General features: G+C 47.8%; 1 protein-coding gene across 2 annotated transcripts in view; it reads right to left on the bottom strand.

Moving 5' to 3' along the window:
- The window catches only part of ARHGAP35 (Rho GTPase activating protein 35), a 121,414-nt gene extending 106,236 nt beyond the window's left edge, over nt 1–15,178 (bottom strand). Inside the window, exons 1-2 of one of the 2 annotated variants that reach the window (XM_075915359.2) lie at nt 14,975–15,178; nt 14,363–14,489 (exon numbers count right to left, since the gene is read on the bottom strand). The gene's annotated coding sequence lies outside the window, so the exon portion shown is untranslated. The remainder of the gene's footprint in view (nt 1–14,362; nt 14,490–14,974) is intronic. The other variant, XM_075915358.2, reaches the window with a different exon arrangement.
- Between the last annotated feature and the right edge of the window lie 9,196 nt (nt 15,179–24,374).

Genomic DNA, 24,374 nt, shown 5'->3' with positions numbered 1-24,374 from the left:
ACTGGAGATTTAGCACTTATCATATCAGAGGCAATGCCCACACTGATGCGGAAGTCTCTCAAGACAAAATCTCATGACTCCGATCGCCTACCCACTCCTCTTGCAAGTCACTAGGATCTGGAGGTTTACAGACCAGCAGAATGCTCAGATTAGTTATGCTTCGGGGACCCACAGAATAAGTCAATGTACTGCAAGGATTCTGATTAAGTTACACAGGTTGAACCTCTGAAATCAGGGACTCTGGTCTGGCAACATCCATGGTCTAGTAGGACCACAGATGTTGCCAGGCCAGAAAGCCCTGGCACCTGGGAACATAAACCTCTCCCAAGGGGTCTCAGCCCGGTGGGGCAGCAGCGGGACAGGCGAGTCCCATCCCTGGGGACCCCTGGCAAAGCGGGGCTGCATCAGGGCAGCCAGTGGTAAAAGTGGGGCAGCCAGCAAGCCCCGTCCCCAGGGATCCCCAGCAAAGCACAGAAGTGGGGCACAGGAATTACCAATTGGCAGTGGAGAAGCAGGTCCGTGGCAGCTGGGCAGCTTGTCCCTGGGGAGCCCCAGAACCCCAGAGGACCGGAGGACAAGCCCAAGCTCTGCAGGCTGGAGCCCGGTGGCACTGGGCCTGAGCGAAGCCAGCCGCAGGGAGGTGAAGAATCCTATGAGGCCAGTGGCAGGGACCTCCCCAGATCCAGCAAGTTCCCTCATTCAGGATGGGTCAACCTGCTCATTCAGGATGGGTCAAGTCCCAAAAGTACCGGATAAGAGGGGCCCAACCTGTACCTGCATTTGAATGCAGAAGAGAATAAAATGGATATTCCACCTCCAGATTTGTTTACTCTGGGTTTGGGCTGACTAGAGTTTCCTAGAGACATGAGGTGGCATAAAAATGCATAAGGTATTTCAAAGCTAATGATTCAGAACACAAATCGAGTATGGATGTTAAAATGTGTGTATTTATGTAAACATGTAACCACTGAAAAATTCAGCAGTTACTCATTTACACATAGTGCAGCTACCACAGAGCTGTCTCCTCATGCTGCTGTGTCTGAGTCATCTCCCCGCAAGCACAGCTCCCACCACCCCACCCGCACTGCTGCCTCTGATACAGAGGCAGCAGCACAGGATGGGGGCCTGCATGTAACTGTGAAGGTTAACCAATGAGCCCAGGATCATTTGGTTAACTGTGTACACCATAACATCCCTAAAATCAACCTGTAGCTTCTCAGGCTAAGCATACATTTCTACATTAGGAGTGTGTTTAAAATTCTAATATTAGAGACTTTTCCACCATCCATATTACACTTCAACAGATTTAAGATTCCTCTCTAGTACCCAAGTTTAAAGCAAAATTCAACAAACTATTTCCTAACTTGCTTTTGAGAATCAGCAAGGATACTAATGCAAGTTAGCCTCATCACATTTTTAATAGAAGAAAACAAATTGTCATACTAATAATTTAGCCTAATCCATGCAAGCCAACCATACTATGTTAAATACCAATTTAGTTGGACCTGAGTTAAAAATATTTAACTAAGTTTCAATCCTCAGTGAGATTCCACTTATGTTAAAGGTAGATGGAGGCTTCAAGGGAAGGGAACATGCAGCAGTAGAAAGTTAAATCTTAATGAAAATACCACGTTTCTCATCCCTCTATATGCCCATTTAGCTCAACTTTAATCACAGTATCTATTAAATGAGTGGTTTTATGAAAATTGGCTTCCCAAAACCAAAAGTGAAACGTGTCAGATTGAAATTAATTTCTCTGCTAATGTTACTATGCTTCAGCATTAAAGATCCAGACGCAGATGATGTAGAAATTCCCATCATACCAGTTGACAGTCTGACTATATCTGGGTTGGGACTTCCAGACTGGTTGAAAGAGGGGACAGGAGGGAACTTCATTAGGACTCTATGATTTGTGAACAAACAACTTCTAATCCTCATAGAATCATAGAACACTAGAACTGGAAGGGACCTTGAGAGGTCATCGAGTCCAGTCCCCTGCTCTCACAGCAGGAACAAGTACCGTCTAAACCATCCCTGATGGATGTCTATTTAACCTGCTCTTAAATATCGCCAGTGATGGAGATTCCACAATCTCCCTTTCCTGACTCTCTCTCTATCATCACATTATTAACTATCCACAAAACTTGATAGGTTTATGGTAACTGCTTTAGCTACTTTCCAAGTGTCGGAAACCATTAATTTTCTTCTATCTTCTACCTGAATTAGGTATATTCAATTTTGTTTTAGAGGAGAAAATAAAATTCCCACACTGAGAAGATAAAATTCTGTCCAACGTAAATCCAGAATAACACAAAAGTTATGAGTAACTTCATATCTGTACCAGTCAAAGAGCAGAATTTGACATTCTAAAGTGCACGTGGCCAAGAAAGGTGTCTTGTCTGAGGCGAGCAATGAAGCCCTGGATGGTAAGCAGATGGAATTCCCACCAGATTCTCAATAGGACATGGCGCACACATACACGGCCAAAATCAGAGTAATCACCCTAAGCATGGGTGGTCACAGGTTTTCATGGAGGACCTCTACGGTCCCAGCCCCCAGTTGGGAGCTGAATAAGTACAAGAAACTCAATACTAGAGGGGAGAGAGAATCCCCTTTCTCCTGAATAGCCTACTGATATTGCACATTCCGTATTTTCAAGCAAGAAGTATGATGTCTCCAAAACTGCACCTGCCACTTTCAATATCTAACCACTACTTGCTACACACCTAGAATAGTGTTTAAGACACTGAAATTCTCACAGATTAAACAAGAATGTTTTTTCTAAGGGGGCCATTAACCCACAGGAAAAAAACCACACAGGCCACACAACCCCACGAGGAGGGGGTGTAGAGGCTCAGGGCTTCCCCCACCACAGCAGAGCAAGCCGGTGCTCATGGCTCCTGCCCTGAAGAGGGGCACAGAGGCTTGTGTTTGGGCGAGAAATCAGTGGTTCAGGTTGCAGGAAGGGGCTGTGGGCTGGAGCAGGGGATTGGAGAGAAGGATCCAGGTAGGGACATGAGCTCTCGGATAGGGATGAGGTGTTTGTGGTGGAGAAGACTAAGGAGTTTGAGTGCAGAAGTGGACTTAAGGATGGGACAGGAGTTGGGGTGGGGATGTGGAGTTTGGGAGGGGGTTAGTGTGCATGACGGTGTTCCAACCTGGGACAGAGGGTTTGGGGTGAGGTCTGGGAGAGTTGAGGTACAAGAAGGGAGGGCTTGCGTGGAAAGGTGGTGTCAGAGGGAGTTAGGGTGCAAGAGGGGATTCCTACCTGAGACAAAGGATTTGGAGTGGAGCATGGGAGACAATTGGGATGCAAGAGTGCTCCAAGTTGAGACAGAAGGCTGGGGAATCTTGGAGGGATCTGGGGTGACAGACATTTCCAATCTGGGACACAGGGTTTGAGGTGGGGGGGTGGAATCTGGGAGTTGGGGTGTGAGAGGAGGTTCCAACCTGGAGAAGGGGCACGGTGCAGGTTTTGGCTGGGTGGCACTTACCGGAAGCAGTTCCCAGTAAGTGATGAAGCGGGACTAAAGCACACTCTCTGCATGCTGTGCCTGGCCCGGCCCAATGCCACTCCTGAAGGCAGCTGCCATGTTTGGTCAGTAGGCAGAGGGACCAGGCAACTCTGCATGGTGTGCGCCGCCCATGCCCACAGGCTCTGCCCCCCTCACTTCCCACTGGCCATGGTTCCTGGCCAATGGAAGCTGCGTACCCGGCACTGGAGGCAGGGGCAGCATATGAAGCTTACCTCACCACTCCTGCACCTAGGGGCTACAGGGACATACCAGGCCTTCTAGCCCATGGAGTGGAGAAAGGATAAATTAAGCAGCAGCAGGCTGGATGCGGCCTGTGGACTGGAGATTCCCTATCCCCGCTTTAGAGGGCAGGCAAACCTCCTTTCTACTAATTAAATTCTGTATCTCACGACTAGGTGTCCACAAGTCCCAAGAGCAGCTTTATTAGGTCAGGTGTACTTTTCCTAGCAAACCACTGAGCTGCTTATTCTGCTCCAACCAAGGCCTGTTGGAACACTAACCCTAACATATCAATTCCATGTGAAGGTCAAAAAACCAAAATTCATCCTGCCAAGCCACACTAGAGAAGATGAAAAGTCTCAGAGGGGTAGCCATGTTAGTCTGTAGCTGAAAAAAAACACACACATAATTCTGCAGCATCTTAGAGACTAACAAAAAAATGTAGATGGTATCATGAGCTTTCATGGGCAGAACCCACTTATTCAGATGAATGGAGCCAGGGGTCCAGGATACAAATAAAAAATAGAAAAAGAGAGGGGATGGGGGTGAGAAAGAGAAGGGAAAAAATATTGTCAATTAGAGTGTCCCTGCTAAATGAGGTTAATAGAGTGGGCTATAAGCATCTGGCGCTTATCTTTTTGTGTCATCAGGATGTGGAATGTAATGGCCCCTCCAGGTCAGGTTTTTGTTCAGACCTTGTAAATGAAACCAAGTTCTACAGCATCTCTCTCCATCTGGTTTTTGAAATTGCTTTGTAATATAGTCACTTTTAGATCCATTAGCGAGTGCCCGGGTACGTTAAAATGTTCCCTAACAGGTTTCTGTGTGTTACCATTTTGAATATTTGATTAATCCTGTGTCATAAAGACTGTCCAGTATGGCCAATATCCATGGCAGAGGGGCACTGCCGGCACTTAATGGCACAGATCACATGGGTGGATGTGCAGTTATATGAGTCTCTGATGTGATGGTTTATGTGGTTAGGTCCTGTGATTATGTCACTCGTACAGATGTGTGGACAGAGTTGGCACCGGGACTGATTGCAGGGGTGGGTTTCTGGATGAGTATGATGGAGGTGTGCTGCGCAGTTGTTGGAAAGAATTTGTTTGAGGTTAGGGGGTTGCCTGTAGGCAAGGACTGGCCTGTGTCCCAAAGGCCTGTGAGAGCGAGTGATCATTTTCAAGGACAGGCTGTAGATGGTTGATAATGCATTGGAGGAGTTTAAGTTGGGGGCTATAGATGACAAGTGTTCTACCGTCTTCTTTGTTGGGCCTATCTTGAAGAAGCTGATGTCTGGGTACTCATGTGGCTCGGTCAGTCCGTTTTTTCACTTCTCTGGTCAGGTATTTAAGTTTTAAGAATGCCCGATAGAGATCCTGTAGGTGTTTGTCTGCAGGATTAGAACAAATCCTGTTGGCATGTAGGTAAATGTAACAGTCAGTAGGTTTCTGGTATAAGGTGGTGGAAATGTAGCGGTAGTTTAGTTATACTGTAGTGTCAAGGAGTGGATCTCTTGTGTGGACTGGCCCAGGCTAAGGTTGATGGTGGGATGAAAGTTGTTGAAATCTCTGTGGAATTCTTCAAGGGTGTCGTTCCCTGGGGTCCAGATGATGAAGTTGTCGTCAATGTATCGTAAGAAGAGTAGGGATGTTAAAACTGAATAGTCGAGTAACCTCATGAATTCTTATTAGTTACTTGACTATTCTATAGTCCCCGGAGATGGGGACAGCAGCCAGTGCAACTAGCCCCACTCCTAAGGAGCCTCCTGCCACTCCACACTGCTGCCTCTATATCAGAAGCAGCAGCGTGGGGTGCCAGGCAGGAGCTGGTCCACAAAGGGAGACAGTTTAAAAACCAGCTGCCTGTCACACTGCACTGCTGCCTCTGACACTGACGTGCCAGCAGTCCATGGACCCAGCATGAGCCAAAACCGAGCCAGGCTGCTTGCACACCTATCTCCTAATACACTTAAAATGCAGAGCTGCAGTGGGAGTTGGTCCCAGACCCCTTACAAGCCACGACTGAGACAGGCTGCTGGCTAGTCTGCTAAAAAATTTACTGGGAGGGGGAATGCATGTAGTCGAACATTAACCTATAAAGCTTTTGCTTATTGGTTAATCAGTTAATTGATACACTATTACATCCCTAAAGTAGAAGAAGTGTGCTAGGGTGCAAGAGCTGAGGAAATGTAGTTCGAGGTCAGACATGAAGACTTTGGCATAGTGTGGGGCTAAGCAGGTGCCCATGGCTCTACTGCTGACTTGAAGATATAAATTGTCCCCAAATCAGAAATAGTTATGGGTGAGGACAAAGTCACAGAGCTCAGTAACCAGGCATGCAGCAGCGCCATCAGTGATAGTGTTCCTGAGAGCTAGTAATCCATCATCGTGTGGCATGTTGGTTTAAAGAGCTTTTACATTCATGATGGATAGGATGGTGTTTTCAGGAAGATTACGGATGTTCTGTAGTTTCCTCGGGAAGTTGGTGGTGTCTCAAATATAGCTTGGAGTGCTGGTAGCACAGGGTCTGAGGAGAGAGTCAATGTAACCAAATAATCCTGCCGTGTGCCAATGTCTGAGATGATGGGACGGGCAGGGATTTCCAGATTTGTGTATCTCGGGTAGCAGATAGAAAACCACTGGTCAGGGATTGGGGGGGGGGGGGGGGGGGGGGAAATAGGGGGAGGAGGGTTCTGTAGATTTGGTCCTGGTCTGTAGCTGGGAGTTTCATGAACAGGTGGTTTAGGGTTTTTGGGGGATATTCTTTAGTGGGACCAGCGTATAGAAGCCTGTAGAATCTGGTGTTGGGGAATTGTCTGGCAGCCTCCTGTTCATAATCTGTTCTGTTCATGACTACAGTGCGCCATGTGTCAGTTTTTTCAGAGAAGATTAGATTGCGTCCAAAATAGAGGGATTTCAATAACTCCATGCATCTGTCCACCACTGACTTTTTCCCCCCGCTGCTCACAAGAGATACCAGCTTCTGAACTGCAAATCACATGCTCATTTTAGGCATGTGTGAGGTTTAGGAATATTAGAAAGTAACTTAAAGTTCAGTAGACCCTGCAAAGAGACTCTGGAAACCTATTGTATAGAGGCCTTTAAAACACCCATCTATAGCCATGCTATGTTATTCCACAGCGTATAGATTTCTGAAGTATGGTACGCAAACTACTGGCACCTCTCGAAGAGCTGACTGTCAGCTCGTGCTGCCCTCTCCCCCATTTCCGTTTCTCATAAAAACTAAAAATACATTTTAATGTAAACAACTGATGAATTTGCCACAGAAATAAATTGTAAGGGAAGTGGTCCGCTTGTAATTAAGAAAAACATGCTATTAAACTGTATGCCACTCCATAAACGGCTGAGAAACCCCTCCATAGCACTTTTCAACCTGACAGATCCCAAACTGCTTTAAAAATATATAAACGGCACTGAAACAGTCACCCTGTCTGTGGTGTAAAGCAACCAATAGGTGCACAAAAAAAACAAAACACTTGGAAGTATAGGGAGAAAAGATAGGGTTGCCCTAAGAAAGCTGTTCTGCAAAATCAGTGTGACGTCACAAGTTAATGTGGTCAGCATGGCAAAGCAAGTCTTACAATAAGCTATTTTAGTTCAAATATACATCCTCACCTACCTGGAACAGAACTATACCATTTCAAATTTTAGACCATTTACAGCTTCACACGAGATGAAGAAGCCTGATAATAATGAAAGATACACCAATGCACGTACCTGGGCTACAGCTTCAATGGAGGAAATACATTCTAACTCTGTTTCCAAGACAAACGTATACCCAGATACAAAGTGGAACAGGATTTACTGAAAAAAGAATCTTGTAAGACACCAACACAAAATGTTACTATCTACAAGTCAATAAGAAGAGGTATTTCCGGAACTAATGTCAAGGAGAGACCCTAAAAAAGCATGACTACCACATTAGAAATGCCCAACTTTCACATTTCTATGCAAGTCTGACAACAGGAAAATAGTTATGGCATTATTAGAATGAAAATTTAGACCTAAATGCACAGCAACATCTAAACAGAAATATAGGCCAGGGTTACAAAGAAATAAAGCAAAAGAGAATGCAGAAGTCCACACCAGTTATCTGTAAGATGACAATTAAAGCCTGAATATATTGAAAATAGTTACAAATAAAACTACAAAAGTAAACCAATTCCAGGCTTACAGCTCAAAAGTCTAGTATATACAACCAAGCAGCAACTTTTGGTAGTCAACTTATTTCTTTTCCTGACACTAGGATAGAAGAAAAACATAACATAAGAACAACCATACAGGGTCAGACCAAAGGTCCACCTAGCCCAGTATCCTATTTGCCAAAAGTGGCCAATACCAGATGCCCCAGAGGGAGGGATAACAACAGGTAATCACGTGATTCTCCCCCATCACCCACAGAGAAACAGAGGCTAGGGACACCATTCCTACCCTTCCTGGCTAATAGCCATTGATGGACCTAACCTCCATGAATCTATCTAGCTCTTTTTTGAACCCTGTTGAAGTCCTGGTCTTCATAACATCCTCTGGCAAGGAGTTCCACAGGTTGACTGTGTGCTGAGTGAAGAAAAACTTCCTTTTGTTTGTTTTAAACCTGCTCCCTAGTAATTTCATTTGGTGACCCCCTAGTTCTTTTATTGTAGGAATAAGTAAATAACATTTCCTTATTCACTTTTTCTATACCAGTCATGATTTTACAGACCTCTATCTAAGTCCAAGTCTTTTTAATCTCTCTTCATATGGGACCCATTCCAAACCCCTTATAGTTTTATAAGCTTTCCCTGTACCCTAATATACTTTTTAATTCAAACAGTCTATTTTTAACAAAATATGAAGCTGCAGCTCCTATCATCTAACTGCCACCAGACTACCTATCTGTTAACCCTTATAATATTTGAACCACAGTAATGCATCCCCAGTAACTAGCTCACAGGATTCAAGGCAAACTGAAACAGAGTCACTGTCAAAGCTGCATATCAAAGACTTCTGAAATATCTAAAAGAAATGACAGATACAGCCCCATTACTGGTGCATGTAAGAGAATTAGCAGAGGAGGAGGAATACAGCTTCATTATTACAACCTACCCTGAAACCCCAGCCATGTAAGAGCATAAGCTCTACGGACCAATGCAGCCTCACTTTAGGCCATCTCTAAAAATCACACTGGATATCAAAGGAATTGAGATAAATGGACCAGTGACTGATTAGCTAAGAAAAGCTTGGGTGACACTGTCCTAAAATTAGAAATCCCAGACAGCAAGGAAAATTTCTTTAAAAGTATAACCATCTTTTTAAAGGCAAGATAAAAGAAGAATAGGAGTACTGGGTACCAATTAAATTTGAAAATCTTTAACGAGTTTAAGGGAGCAGGGATCCAAGAGACAAGTTACTGAATGCATGGTGCCCATTAGTTCGAAAGAGAAAAATTCTCTAATAATCGAGAATGGAATTTCAGACTGCTGACAGATACAGCTATTGTAGAGGATTGTGGCAGGGCTTCTGTTTCCAAATAGAAATGTAAAACTACTTCCTCCCACACACCCCAAAAAAGCAGTAAAATGAAAATAAAAACTTGATTTGGCAGCATCAAGAGCAATATTCCAGGGTGTTCAATCTTCCCTGAACAGTTCTGTTATAGCCTTACTGCTTCTAATCGCCTGTCTCCTCACTTCCCCACATCCTTTAACAAATAACTAAAATTAGGGCACTTTACAACTACAAGTGCCAATGCATTCAATTTTGTATAGACAAAACTGGTATTCAGTTTTCATCCTAATCAGATGAGAAGTCAAAAGAATATTTTAAAACTATGTAAAAAACACTTGGAAAATCTGCCATCAAGTATAGGAGAGTAGCAGCAAAAAAGTGACAAGTAATGGTCAGAAGAAGTATGGCTGGCTTAAAAATCTAATAAAGAAAAAGCTTTCTTCCACTGCAATGTGAGAGAGAAACACTGGAAGCACTTCAGAGGCAGCAGACTGCCCCTGGGAGTGGAGAAAAAAGAATATGGAAAGCATTACTAAACTGTGTGACCCCCTCCAGCCAATTGAGCAGCACTGATGGATTCTCCAGGGCAGGAGGAGGGGGGGAAGGAGGGAAGGGTGTCCTGCCCAGACATCTCCAGAAAGATGGAAGTTGAAATGCAGGGCCAGGAAAACAGCAGCAATAAAAGAAAGGGAAATTAAGAGTTGTCATGGTTTCATCAAGAATGTAGATGATCCCGATGGTTAAAAAAGTACTTCACCAAAATATCAGAGAGTAAGGCTATTTGATAGGATTATGGCCTTAATCTTACTCGCAAATCCATCAGCACATTTTGCCACGCATTGCACCTCAGGGAATAAAAAAGCAGCTGTGATAGCACAAGCAAGAGCAATAGATGTGCACCATATTTGACAACAAGCACTCAGAATATCAGCAGGCAAAAACAAAATCAGATTTTAGTTTATTTTCAACAGCTTCCAATGGGCTCAAGAAAACTGGGGGGGAGGTCAAAAAACTGGATAACCCCTATCAGAAAAAATATTAAAAATCAGGACAGAAAAATTGAGGCACAAGAATCAACGCATAAATTATAATGTATATTATTCAGCTAGCATATTTATTACAAGCCTTTCCTCATTCCAATATCAAATGTCACTAAAAGTGAGACCTTGAACTAGAACCTAGATGACTATTGTACAAAACTCCCAACTATTACATACAACAAAGGTAAACATCACCATGTCACATTGCAAACTGATCTGGGCATAAACAATACATTAACTTCAGACATGAAGCCCTCAAATTCACTGGCCATTGGAGCTAATCTCACCATCTTCCAGCATTTGTATTCAGTGGCTGTTTACTGGGCAAATGCCAATTTCACAGGCCCAGAGCTAGTCCTCACAATTTTTTTTACATTTATCAAATGGGTTCATTTGCATTCTTTTACTGACTAATCAGTGCTTGAATCTTATAGCAGTCAGCAGGCTAAAGAAATAAATCAATGAATCCAGGCCATTAAAAATTACATCACAATAGCGGCATCAGCCAGCAGTCTACCTACCGTCTAAGCAAGCATTCATTCCAAGCTCTATCTTGCCAGATTAAAATGCCAATTATGACAAGTCCATTTAGGTATCCTATCTCCTATAAAATCACTATCTAGATATAAAAGTCCTATGTCTAAAAGTCCAGATTTAAGAATCAGTCAGAATTCTAATGATTTCATATGTAACATATTACCCATTTTCAAAGTGTTTCATTTGTAAACAATTTATTACCAGAAAAAGTCTTGGTAATTACTAATGGTCATGATTTCTCTCATTTTATTCCTGTGAAGTGTGATCACCCACACAGCTGCCATGTGTCAACACATGCAGAGGTTCCAATGGATTATGAGATTGTACATCATTAATCCTCCTATAGAGAAGGAAAAACTGGAATTTTAAAGGTTTTCGTTAGAGGTTCATTGCAACTATATTTAAAAATCAATATAATTCCAACATGCTGCTTTAATATGCAGAAACATATTGCTTTTTACCATGATCAATTTATACATCACTTAGACTAATTTTCAAAGTACATAACGGACTATGGTGTACATAGTGGACTGGTACAGTATATTTCTGTAAATTTGATGCTGCGAGATGACTGCAGTTTTCCCAAAGGGAGAAGTAGTCCTTCATGTTTAAAGGAACACTGTCAAGTGATTATAAATATTTAGTGCTTATCTAAAGAAAAAGATTTTGGAAGCTCTTAAAAATTGTACTACTACAGTCTGTTCAGAAAATGTATAATATGTAAACAAGCCACCAATTGTAACAGGAACACTTTTAGACCTTTTAGAAGAAAGGGTATGAGTACCACAGGACAGTCATTCTCTTCTTTATTGCACAAAGACTTGAAGTTTGCTGAAAAAACTAAATTCACTTTGCAGAAGAATCCAAATAGAGATTGCATCAATATGTCAGCTTGTGTTTTGGGACAGTGGCCATGTATTCAAAATCATGTTCAACTTAGTAATAAGACAACCAGAAGTTCAACATGTTGTGTTCGTTTTTGTCACCTAGATCTCCCCTGCTACTCAGCTCCCTACACCTTCCACATTGGATAGACATTGTTTTTTCACTGAGAAAAAAACAAATACTATGAATTCCTACAGAGGGCATCCAACACTACAAATGCAGTTTCCAAGGCCATGTATAAATGAGGAAAAAGCTGTTTTCAAAATGGAACAGATAACACATTTTAACATCCTAGGGAAAAGGGGGCAATTGTAGTTTTAACATTTTTTGATAAATTAGAGAAAAATCAATCAAATTTAACAAAAGGTAACGTGGAAAAAACAGAATGGGAAGAGCACAATATCATTCAAAAGCAGGGCTGTGCACTTTCAGGAATTTTGATACAAAAACAAATTGCAGTAACTCAAATCTTTCATTCACACCTTTGCTATTGGAGCACTGGGTCAACAATGACTCAGCATGAAAAGTTGAGTCTTCTTAAAAATGTGTAGTCTTACTTACAAAGGTACAACATTGTTTGGATTCCCCCCCAAAATATTATTTAATTTCCAGTTGAATGACTGAAGAAAAGAAATAAAGCATGTGTGTGCTGAATTTCATCTATACAGTGAAAACAAGAACTGTATGTACAACTAAAACACAGATTAAAAACAAGAACTTTACATTCAGTATTGTTCCTTAACTACACCCTCTTCATCTGAAGAAGTGGGATATGCTCACAATACCATCTACATGTTTTGTTAGTCTTTAAAAACTAGATGATTCTTTTTTTTAAGTTTTTCTAGTTACAGACTAACTCGGCTACCCCTCTGAACCTTCTTCATTATCCAACACCTCTTTTGGAAGTTGAGCACTTTAGGTGTTCCAAAGTGAGGCTCAAAAAATGACTGGAAAAAAATAAAAGAAACTTTGTCAGAAGTGATAGTGAACAGCTTTACAAGTTGGGAAAACCAGAAATTATCAACATGGCTATTGCTGCCTTTCAAAGAGATAATACCCAGCTCCTTTCACAGAAATAATGACTAGGAGGAACACACCTTCATCACCTGCTCCTTGGATAAGAATGTCCGAACCAACTCAGCTTTGCCTTTAGCAAAGGGATTCTAGTGATGAGAAATGCAGAATCTATGCAGAACACACACCCGGGAAAATAAAGAGCCTCACCAATGGGCACACTTAACTATTACAGTTAATGTTACCACCACAGATTCCTGAAGCCATTGATACATGAATAAAAGCAGATATAAATATATCATTTGCTTTGAATTTCTTCCTTTAATGTCAGCTCACAGCATGGAAATCTGCTCATCCCACAATCTTTACAAAATCTTATCAGCCCAAGAACCTGGGGGGGAAAAATCAGCTACTAGTAAATCTGCCTGCTCATTCTATTATGTAAACCAAACAAGAACATACACAAATATTTCTTTTTTTCCAGTAGCAATGTAAATAATGGTTAAAAAAATGGATCCAAACCTTCACTTCACCATGCTAAGAAAATATTTACTGCCACACTCTAGAAAGCTACACTGGCAATATTTTCACACCTCACAGTCACACAGAGAATAAACCTGAATTCCTGGGACAAAAGTGCTGCATAATTCTGCCCTACAGAGCAAATGAAACAAAAGGACCTTTTAGAAACTGCAGATCAAATTAACTTTCTGTTTATAATTCACTGGTTACAAGAATTCAACTAAACTGTGTTTTCAGTCTAACATGCTTAAACACTCAACATCATTTACTATGAAAAACACACGACTGACCTACTGATCATTGAAGTTATTTTGATTTAAATCACATAGCAATGTTTTTGTTTGGTGACTTGTATATAAAACAATAAAGTTAATCAGTGTAATCTTCCTATCCCTTCACACAACTGCCACAACAGAAGGCAGTAACAAGTTTCCAGCTGACTTCACTATGAGCAAAACTGGACCTTCATAACTGATTATGGGAAGCATCATTACAAAGATGTGCAGCTTGACGCCCCCCAAGGGATGTACTAAATTGGAGATGTCTGTCTGGACTGAACAGACAGGTAAAGAGAGATGACTCTCCAAAAACAGCCAATTTGTTCTCCTATTTTAAGGCAGAGAATCATTTAAAGGCTGCAGTTTCTAATCCCTTTGGGACAACTGCCCCACTTTAACCAGCCACTGCGCCTGCTGCTTCCTGATTACCTGTGCATGCTACAAGCTCACAGAGACAACCAGAACCCCTTGACCCTCAAATTTTGCAGGAGGACTGGATCGACCCTTGTTCTATGGTAGATGGTGGGTACTGGCTAGTAAAGCAGAAGATGATAAACTGGTGCCCATCACTTATCATTCAAATGTGTATGCTAATCCACCCCAGGAAGAGGGAGTTGCAACAGAACCAATCAAAAAACCCACTAATACCAGCTGCTGGGAAATCAGAGTTCTCTATCTGCATGGGGATGCTAGGAGTCAAGGAAAATCAGCACTCTTTTTGTGGGGACAAGGGATCTCCCAGGGAGCACAAAGCCAAGTGGACAGAGAGGGCGAGGCCTAAAATCTGCAGCTCTGTGCAGGAGGGATTAAGGAGGGGGACGTACCTTGAAACCTCCTGGCACTGAGAGTGGAGCCGTGGCCACCCTAGGTTGCGGGAGGAGAGAGGCAAGGGGTGATCGCAGACACAGACACTTCCTCATCCTCGCTCGGGCACAAGCCCGGGGGCTGTCCCTGGACACAGAAGGATACGGGCTGGAGCAGACCCCTGGCAGCAGGGTGGGGACTGACGCAACAGCCACCGAGGAGGAAGCGAGGGGCCCGTGTCCTGGCGCTGGCTGGCTCCCCTGCACCTGGGGAGGCGCCCCACGGCCCCCCACCTCCATGCGCCCGGACACAGCAAGGGGGAGGGAGCCCGCAAGTCACCTGCCTGCCCCCCTGACCGGGGGGGGGGGACCCCCCACTGCAGGGCATGACAGATGGGAACAGTCCTGCCCCCCCTCGGGAGGAGAAGGGGGAGGGGTGACTCCCCCCCCCCCCGCCAGGGCAGGGACAAGGGGTCACCCCCCCCCCGCACTGGAGGGGCGGCCCCTCCCCCCCACAGGCTGGGGCGCGGGCAGGCTGGGGGGTCGCTCCCCCCTCCGGCCCGGCAGGGGGTGGGGCCGGCCCCATTGTTCCCGGCGGCGCAGGGGGAGGGGCCCGGCGGGGGCGATACCTACCGTGGCGGCGGCGGGCCCGGCCCGGGGCGGCGGGGCGGGGCTGGGGGGGCGGCGGCGCCATGTTCGCCCCCCGGGCGGCGGGGCTGGCGGGAGGGGGGGGGGGCGACTCCCTCGCGGGGCGGGCTCGGCCTGTAATGGCGGCGGCTGCCGCGGCTCCTTCCTCCTCCCCTCAGACTCCGCCGCTCAGGGCCGCGGGAGCGCGCGTGCGCGCGCGCGGGCAGGGGCGGCGGGGGCGGGGCCGTGGGCTCCGGCTGCGCGGGGCGGGCGGCCAGGGGCGTGCGCGCGACGCGAGGGGGCGCGCGGGGGAGGGGCCGGGGGGCGGGGCCGGCAGGCGCTGGCCCGGCGGGAGCGGCCTCGCGCGCGCCCCACCCACCCCTGCACGCCCTCGTGCAAGAGTCTGCGGGCGCCCCCAGGCGTGGCCCTCGTGCACGCCCTTGTGCAGTCCCAATCTACACACCCCCCCTCCGGCCTCTGCATGCTCCCTTGTATGGCCCTCGTGCACACCCTCGTGCAAGCCTCTAGACACACCCCTCCGGCCCCTGCACGCCCTTGTGCAATCCCAATCTACACACCCCCCTCCGGCCTCTGCAGGCTCCCTTGTATGGCCCTCGTGCACGCCCTCGTGCAAGCCTCTAGACACACCCCTCCGGCCTCTGCATGCTCCCTTGTATGGCCCTCGTGCACGCCCTCGTGCAAGCCTCTAGACACACCCCTCCGGCCCCTGCACGCCCTTGTGCAATCCCAATCTACACACCCCCCTCCGGCCTCTGCAGCCTCCCTTGTATGGCCCTTGTGCACGCCTCGTGCAAGCCTCTAGACACACCCCTCCGGCCCCTGCACGCCCTTGTGCAATCCCAATCTACACACACCCCTCCGGCCTCTGCAGGCTCCCTTGTATGGCCCTTGTGCACGCCCTCGTGCAAGCCTCTAGACACACCCCTCCGGCCCCTGCACGCCCTTGTGCAATCCCAATCTACACACACCCCTCCGGCCTCTGCATGCTCCCTTGTATGGCCCTCATGCACACCCTCGTGCAAGCCTCTAGACACACCCCTCCAGTCCCTGCACGCCCTCGTGCAAGCCTCTATGCATGCCACTTCGCCTCCAGCACACTCCCACTTGTGTCCCTCGTGCACACCTTCGTGCAAGCTCCTACACACACCCCTCTGGCCCCTACACGCTGTTATGTGTGTCCCTCGTGCAAGCCTCTACGCACACCCCTCTGGCCCTTGCACACTCCCACATGTGCCTCGTCCATCCTCGTGCAAGCCTCTATGCACACCTCATGCATGTCCACGTGTCCTACCCACCCTCATGTAAGCCCCTAAGCACACCCCGCTACCTCCATGCATGCCCCCCAGGCCTGCCCCACCAACCCTCATGCAAATCTCTGTGCACCACTCTGGCTCCCTGCACACTCCCATGAGTGTCCCTTATGCACTCCCCGCACTTGCCCCACCCACCCTCATGCATGCCCCATCCATATCCCTCCAGCCCCATTCATGCCCCCTTGTACACATCCCCTCATATACCTTGCCAACCCCATGCACCCCACACCCTCGTGAAAGCCCCCGTGCATGCCTGCCACCTCTCCTGCTTACCCCCATGTACAGCCCGCCACCCTTACACATGCACTGATGCATGACCCCCTTCCCCATGCTTGGCCCCTGCATGCACCCCACCTATTCTCCACTTTCCCTGATTCCCACACATTCCCCCACCTCCATGCATACACTTGTCCTTACATCCAACCCCATCCTTGTGTATAGCTCCTAGCCCCCGTGCACCCCACATGCCTGCCCTCCACACCCCATTGCATACACCCCCATGGAAAACCTCATTCCAACTATACCTGTTACCACTCAAGAGAGAGATCTTGGCGTCATCGTGGATCATGCTCTGAAAACATCTGCTCAATGTGCTGCAGCCGTCACAAAAGCTAACAGAATGTTAGAAACCATCAGGAATGCGATAGATTATAAAACAGAAAATACCATGCTGCCACTATATAAAGCCAGGATACGCCCACACCTTGAATACTATGTGCAGTTCTTATTGCCCCATCTCAAAAGCGATAAATTTGAATGTGAAAAGATGCAGAGGAGAACATAAATTATTAGGGGGTATGGAACAGCTTCCGTATGAGAAGAGACTGAAAAGCCTGGGGCTGTACAGCTTAGAAAAGAGATGATTAAGGGGGGATGTGATTGATGTCTATAATATCATGAATGGTGTGGAGAAAATGCAAAGGAAGGGCTATTTACCCCTTCCTTTTACACACGAAACCAAGCGGGGATCCCATGAAATTAAGAGACTGCAAGTTTAACATACTGGGTCAAACCAAAGGTCCTTCTAGCCCAGTGTCCTGTCTTCCAACAGTGGCCAATGCCAGATGCCCCAGAGAGAATAGGTAACCCATTCCCTGTTACCCATTCCCAGCTTCTAACAAACGGAGGCTAGGAAGACCATTTCTACCCATCCTGGTTAATAGCCATTAATGGATCAAACCTCCATGAATTTATCTAGCTCTTTTTTGAATCCCGTTAAAGACCTGGCCTTTACAACGTCCTCTAGCAAGGAGTTCCACAGGTTGACTGTGTGTTGTGTAAAAAAAATACTTCCTTTTCTTTGTCTTAAACCTGCTATTGATTTCATTTGGTGACCCCAAGTTCTTGTGTTATGGGAGCATGTAAATAACTTTTCCTTATTTACGTAGGGTATGTATACACTAGCCCCCAGTTCGATCTAGGGAGGCTAATGAGGGCGACCAAAATTGCAAACATTAGCATGTTCCCGGCTGGTCACCATTTTTAGAAATTGACTAGCCTGAAGTAACTGCCTGCGTCTACACGCGGCAGTGAAATGGGATTCCGAATTAAAGCCCTAAATCGAATTATCTGGTATTCCTCCTGCAATCAGGAGTAACTGTAGTTCGAATTAGGAGTTTAATTCGAACTACCTAGTCTGTGCCACGTGTAGCCGCGGGCAGGTAGTTCGAACTACGGGGCATTTAAAAATGGCAGCACTTCATTTGCAACTTCGAATGCCTACATTAGCCACCCTAGTTTGAACTAAGGTGGCAGTGTAGACATACCCCAGGAGTGGCTGCATAGTCACCCACTTCTCAGCACAGAGTGGGGACTACCAAGTATTGTAAAAGTGGTTTGGGGTACATAGGACTTGGATTAACTTTAGAGGACACTTCATAGTAGATCCAGTAGAAAAGCACATGGAACCAATATTACTCTCACAACTTTGGTGTTAGGTGATGAGCAATTGGCCTACACGCTGCATCCTGAAACACCAGAAAAGACGGTGCTAACTCAAGAAGCAATCACTACTGTGCAAGGGGTTAGCCTGAGCAGTTATCTAGAATGTTTAATGGCCAACCCAATATCCTCCAACGCTACAAAGGGTCAAGCTGCACTGCAATGAGTGTCAGCAAACTACACAGAGTTTGACAGATGACAGAAGGAGGAGCAATGGTCTCAAGTTGCAGTGGGGGGGTCCAGGTTGGAGATTAGGAAAAACTATTCCCCTAGTAGGGTGGGAAAGCACTCGGATGGGTTCCCTAGGGAGAGGATGGAATCTCCATCCCTAGAGGTTTTTAAGTCCTGGCTTGACCAAACCCTGGCTGCAATGATTTAGGTGGGGTTGTTCCTGCTTTGGGCAGGGCTTTGGACTAGATCAGTGTTTCTCAACCAGCGGTACTAGTACCCTTAGGGGTACTTGAGAGAAGTCTGGGGGGTATGTCAACACAACTGAGATTTGGAGAAGTTTTGTTGTAAGTTTTACAGCATTTTATTATTTTTGTACTTTTTAGACCCAAAAATGTCATCGCCTACCTGACTACAATTAAGTTGTTTAATCAAATGTGTTGCAATAGTAGAAAAAATATTTGTGTGTCTGAAAACTGTAGGTACTGGGGGTACTTATAATTTTTTAAAAGGGTCCTTTATAAAAAAAAAGGTTGAGAAATATTGGACTAGATGACCAGCTGAGGTCTCTTCCCACCCTAGGATTCAATAAGTCTAGTTTGAGGAGCTAACATCATCCACACAAGAAAGCATGAAATCTGGAAAGGCAGCAACAACAGCAGCAGAGAACGGAAACTGCAGAGCTCCAAGGAACTGTGACAGAACAACTTTTTATATCACATGAATTTTATTTCCTTAGGTCTCTTCTCTATGGCTGATACTGAATGTTTGTACATTTAAAACAAACATAAGGAATAGTGATAGAGATGTAGCCGTGTTAGTCTGGGGTAGCTGAAGCAAAATGCAGGACAATGTAGCACTTTAAAGACTAACAAGATGGTTTATTAGATGATGAGCTTTCATGGGCCAGACCCACTTCCTCAGATCAAAAAAAAAAAAAAAAAAGGATCTGAGGAAGTGGGTCTGGCCCACGAAAGCTCATCATCTAATAAACCATCTTGTTAGTCTTTAAACATAAGGAAGTACTTCAACCAATGCCCAGTCAACCTGCGGAACTCACTGCCAGGGGATGTTGTGAAGGCCAGATGCTCAGGGATGCAAGCACATGCTCAAGGTGTCTCTAAACCAATTACTGTTCCATACACTCCCCTGATAGTCTAGCATGGGCCACTGTCAGAGACAAGAAATTAGGCAAGATGGATTTTGATCTGACTCAATATGGTAGCTCTTCTCTTCTAAGGTATTTAATCAACTAACTCAGTGGTTCCCAATCTTTTTGAGCATGCAGACCCCTTTTCAATATATTAAAATTTTACAGATCCCCAAATAATATAGCTGTTTTCAAACAATGTAGCATCCCTGTAAAAAGCATTTTCGGAAAAGCACGTCTAGATTGGCAGGATGCTTTTCCGCAAAAGCACTTTTTGCAGAAAAGCGTCCATGGCCAATCTAGACGCGGTTTTCCGCAAAAAAGCCCCGATCACCATTTTCGCGATCGGGGCTTTTTTGCGGAAAACACTACTGTGCTGTCTACACTAGCCCTTTTGCGCAAAAGTCTTTCGGAAAAAAACTTTTGCCCGAACAGGAGCAGCATAGTATTTCCGCAAGAACACTGACGATCTTACATGAGATCGTCAGTGTTCTTGCGGAAATTCAAGCAGCCAGTGTAGACAGCTGGCAAGTTTTTCCGCAAAATCATATGATTTTGCGGAAAAACTTGCCAGTCTAGACACAGCCTCACTGTTCAAAATGTCTGGCAGCTCCCCCTAGGCACCATGCGCCCTTGGCTGGGGGAGGGAGCCACCAGCCGCTTTGAACAGCAAGTGACTTCGCATGCTCCCCCGCCCCTAGGTCCCAATTGGCCTGAAGGAGGGGGAGCGGCAGGGCAGGCGCAGACCGGATCAAACAGCGTGGCAGGCCGGATCTAGCCTGCAGGCCATATCTCACCCTTCCCATCTATCAGCTCTGCACCATCACCCAGGAAAGATTCAAATGCCACCCAGCTGATGAACAGAGCACGCGGCGTTGCACAGAGCTGACAGCATGTGGTTCAACTGGTGGAGCACATAACAAAATTTATTCCACACATGGCTAGGAAATATTACAGCAGTGTTTCTTAAACTGTGTTCCGCGACACACTGGTGTGCAGTGAGGCAGTCGGAGGTGTGCCGTGGAGAACAACAGAGTTCAAAATGGCTGTCCTTAAAGGAGTGGGCGACCTTTTTTTTTTTCTTTTTCAAAAGCTTTCCCCCAACCCTTTTTTTTCCTCAATAACTTTCCCCCCAACCCTTTTTCCTCCCGACCTTTTTTTTTTTTCCTCAACAAAACATCCTTGATGTTCGTCACTAAAAAAAAATTGTTTGGTGTTCCTCAGCCTTAAAAAATTTAAGAAACACTGTATTTCAGGCAAGAGAGCCGCTAGACCTCAGGTGTGGTGGAGTCGGCTGGGCTGCAGGGAGCAAAGTGAAAGGAAAAGTCTATCTTGCGCTACTTAAAGAAAAATAAATGTGATACTGGCCTCAGTGGTAATGGCGCTACTAGCTGCCGGCCCAGGTCCCGATGAGCCATGTTCACGGACGTGCATCCTGCAACACAACATTGCCTCTTGTCCAGCAGATCTCTTATCGGGGATGCAGCTCAGATGGGGAAGCAGCCGCTGCTGGGAGAAAAGGGCCAAGGGGCTATTCAAAGCTTCCTCCTCTAGTTCAGGGGTCATGCAGCATCTTCGCAATCCAGCGCAGAAGGCTGGGGGGGGAGGTGTCCGAACCTGTACCCTCAAATCCTGCCCCATCCCACCACCACCCCGCCCGCTCCCTCTCATGGCCCTCCGTTGCCGAAGGGACCTGGGGATTACCGGGGGAGGGGGGGGGGATGTGGTTGGGCACTCCCCGTGGAGAAACAGAGTGAGCAGGCGGGGAGAAGGTGGTGGGGCGGAGCAGGCTGCTGCCACCGTGGTGAGTGCGGGGGGCGGGGGACAACCCCTGGCTCCAGGTTTCAAGGGGCGGAGCAAGAGCAGGACTTGGGGAAAGGGTGGAGTGGGGGGGGGGAGGAGCAGAGGCAGGGCAGGGCCTGAGGTGGGGGGAGGAGGGTTGCCCCAGTCCCTGTTCTCCCCCACCCAGGGACAGCCCTGCCTGCACCCCTCCCTCCCTCTCTCAAACTCCCTCTCAGACTTAGGCAGGTGGGGGGAGGAAGGTTGCCCCAGTCCCTGTTCTCCCCCACCCAGGGATAGCCCTGCCTGCACCCCTCCCTCCCTCTCTCAAACTCCCTCTCAGACTTAGGCAGGTGGGGGGAGGAAGCGTTTGAGTGGGGGCGGGGTGCCGGGTCTGGGCATTCTGGGCACCCCCAAAACTTGCACAAATCTGGCACCCCGGGGCGGAGGATACTCCAGCGGAGGAGGAAAAGCCACTGCGAGAGCTAGTCTCTTTAAATGGCTGGTCCTGGGGAAAACGGCAGCATCCTAAGGGTTGTTTGTGTATCTTAGGAGCAATAATTATTTAAGCCATAAACAAAAGGCTTCCGGAGAGAAAGCCGAAGGGGGGAGCCCTGGAAGGAAGACAGCTCCGCAGCTGCCTGGAAGGTGTTCTTTTTATAGCTCTTTTGAGCCAGGACAGGAGTTGAGTGGGCCCGAGGCCCTCAGGTGCCAGAAACATGCCAGGCTCTGGGGCTGGGTACCACCAATGTTCGAGGCTGGGTCTCTGCCCCAGCCCTGGCTGCCGCCTCCGTGTGCCTCCACCCCGCCAGCCCCCTGCAGCCCCACGCTGGGCTTCCTGCCTTGCTGAGGTGCCTGTGGAGGGAGGAGGCACTTGGCAGCCCCCTCCCCACCTCCGGCAGGCGACTTCAAGGTGGGAGTCTTACCCTGGCTGGACCTCTTGAGCGGTAGCCAGGTGGGGGCTGGGTCAGTGTTGTGCAGGGAGAAAGGGGGCAGGGGAGAGGGGCCCCTTGTCTCAGAACTTGCTGCTGCTAGTTGGAAAAGGGCTGTGGAGGGTCCCCAGCCTGCCTGCTGCCCCCCAAACTCCTCATCCCCAGCCCAGCTCCACACCCTGCACCCCTTCTTGCCCCCCATTTCTGCTCCAGCCCAGACACCGCCCCTTTCACCCCGTCCAAACTCCCTCTCAGAGTCTGTACCCAAACCCCCTTCTGCACCAAACCTTCCTTAGTCAGCACCCCAAGTCCCCTTCTGAGCCCAAACTCCCTCCCAGTCTGCACCCCAAGTCCCCTTTTGCACCCAAACCCCCTTCTGCACCAAACCTTCCTTAGTCAGCACCCCAAGTCTCCTCCTGCGCCCAAACCCCCTTCTGCACCAAACCTTCCTTAGTCAGCATCCCAAGTCCCCTTCTGCGCCAAACCTTCCTTAGTCAGCACCCCAAGTCTCCTCCTGCACCCAAACCCCCTTCTGCACCAAACCTTCCTTAGTCAGCATCCCAAGTCCCCTTCTGCACCAAACCTTCCTTAGTCAGCACCCCAAGTCCCCTTCTGCACCCAAACTCCCTCCCAGTCTGCACCCCAAGTCCCCTTCTGCACCCAAACTCCCTCCCAATCTGCACCCAAACCCCCTTCTGCACCCAAACTCCCTCCCAGTCTGCACCCCAAGTCCCCTTCTGCACCCAAACTCCCTCCCAATCTGCACCCAAACCCCCTTCTGCACCCAAACTCCCTCCCAGTCTGCACCCCAAGTCCCCTTCTGCACCCAAACTCCCTCCCAGTCTGCACCCAAACTCCCTTCTGCACCCAAACTCCCTCTCAGTCTGCACCCCAAGTCCCCTTCTGCACCCAAACTCCCTCCCAGTCTGCACCCAAACCCCCTTCTGCACCAAAACTCCCTCCCAGAAACTTAGGCACCATTCTGGGCACCACCAAAAATGATACAGCCCTTCCACCCCTTCTTTTGAGGGGTCTCCCCCTTTCTTCCAGAGCAGTGGAAGTCTGTGTCTGTCTGTGGGAAATGACCTTTGTTCTTTTACACCGTGTCTACGTTGGAGGAATTTTAGAAAGAATTCCCACCAGCACTCCCGCTCGGTGCGTGCACAGGCACCAATTCTCTTCCTCTGGGTAGATGCTTCACCCCATTACTCTGCCCCGAGGCCCAACGCCTTCCCTGAGGCCCACCCTCACTCCACCTCTTCCCCTTGCCCATGACCCTCCCCCCCCGCACACCCTGCCTCCGCCCCACCTCCCAGCATCTACCACCCACCGCCCATCAGCTGGGCCCACTGAGCAGCCAATGGGTGGGTGGCTGGCAGATGCTAAACACCCGTTCTTCCTTTTCCGTGGGTGCTGCAGCCCTGGCGCACCCACGGAGTTGGCACCTCTGCTCTGGTGCTGTGTGTATATTTCCTACCCTACTGGTTAAACCTGCCACGGGGGGGGAGGGGTAGGGATGGAGGGCAGAACAGAGACCAGGGCCTGGGAAGTCTGGGGTGGAGGAGGATGGAGAAAGGAAGAGCATGGAGCTTTCCCACACAGGTGGGCACAGAAAGAAAAGAACGTCCCGCTGCTGGTGTTCAGTGTGGATCGACAGGTAGTTCAGGGACAGCGGTGCACCCAGGACTTACACTTCTGCCTTGGTTGAAAACTGGGGGAGGGGGGAAGCTATGGTTCCAGCCCCAAATCTTCCAGCTACCGGCCACACAGCGGGGTCTGCAAACCTTCCGGCTGGGCATGCCCCCGGCAAGTGTATCGTGACTATTCATGGAGACCCTTAATATAGATAACAGGCTTCCTAATTACATAACATGCGAGGCCAGCACGGTTTCATTTTGCCCGGCAGGGAACATGCTTCTGAAAAACACCCGCATAATTACATAATTACCCTGGAGACCGGGGAGATGGCTCCGGACTCATTCCAGAGCAGGCGGGGCGGAGGGAAGAGGCCGGGGGGGGAGGGGTCTGAAAACCTTCAGGGAAACTCGGGAGGCGTGGGAGAGGGAAGTTCTAGAAACACACAGAGCTGCGCGGCACTTCCC

Source organism: Pelodiscus sinensis, chromosome 18, assembly GCF_052426305.1.
Source record: "Pelodiscus sinensis isolate ZL-2025 chromosome 18, ASM5242630v1, whole genome shotgun sequence".
NCBI lineage: Eukaryota > Metazoa > Chordata > Testudines > Trionychidae > Pelodiscus > Pelodiscus sinensis.
This window is presented reverse-complemented; position numbering and strand designations above follow the sequence as displayed.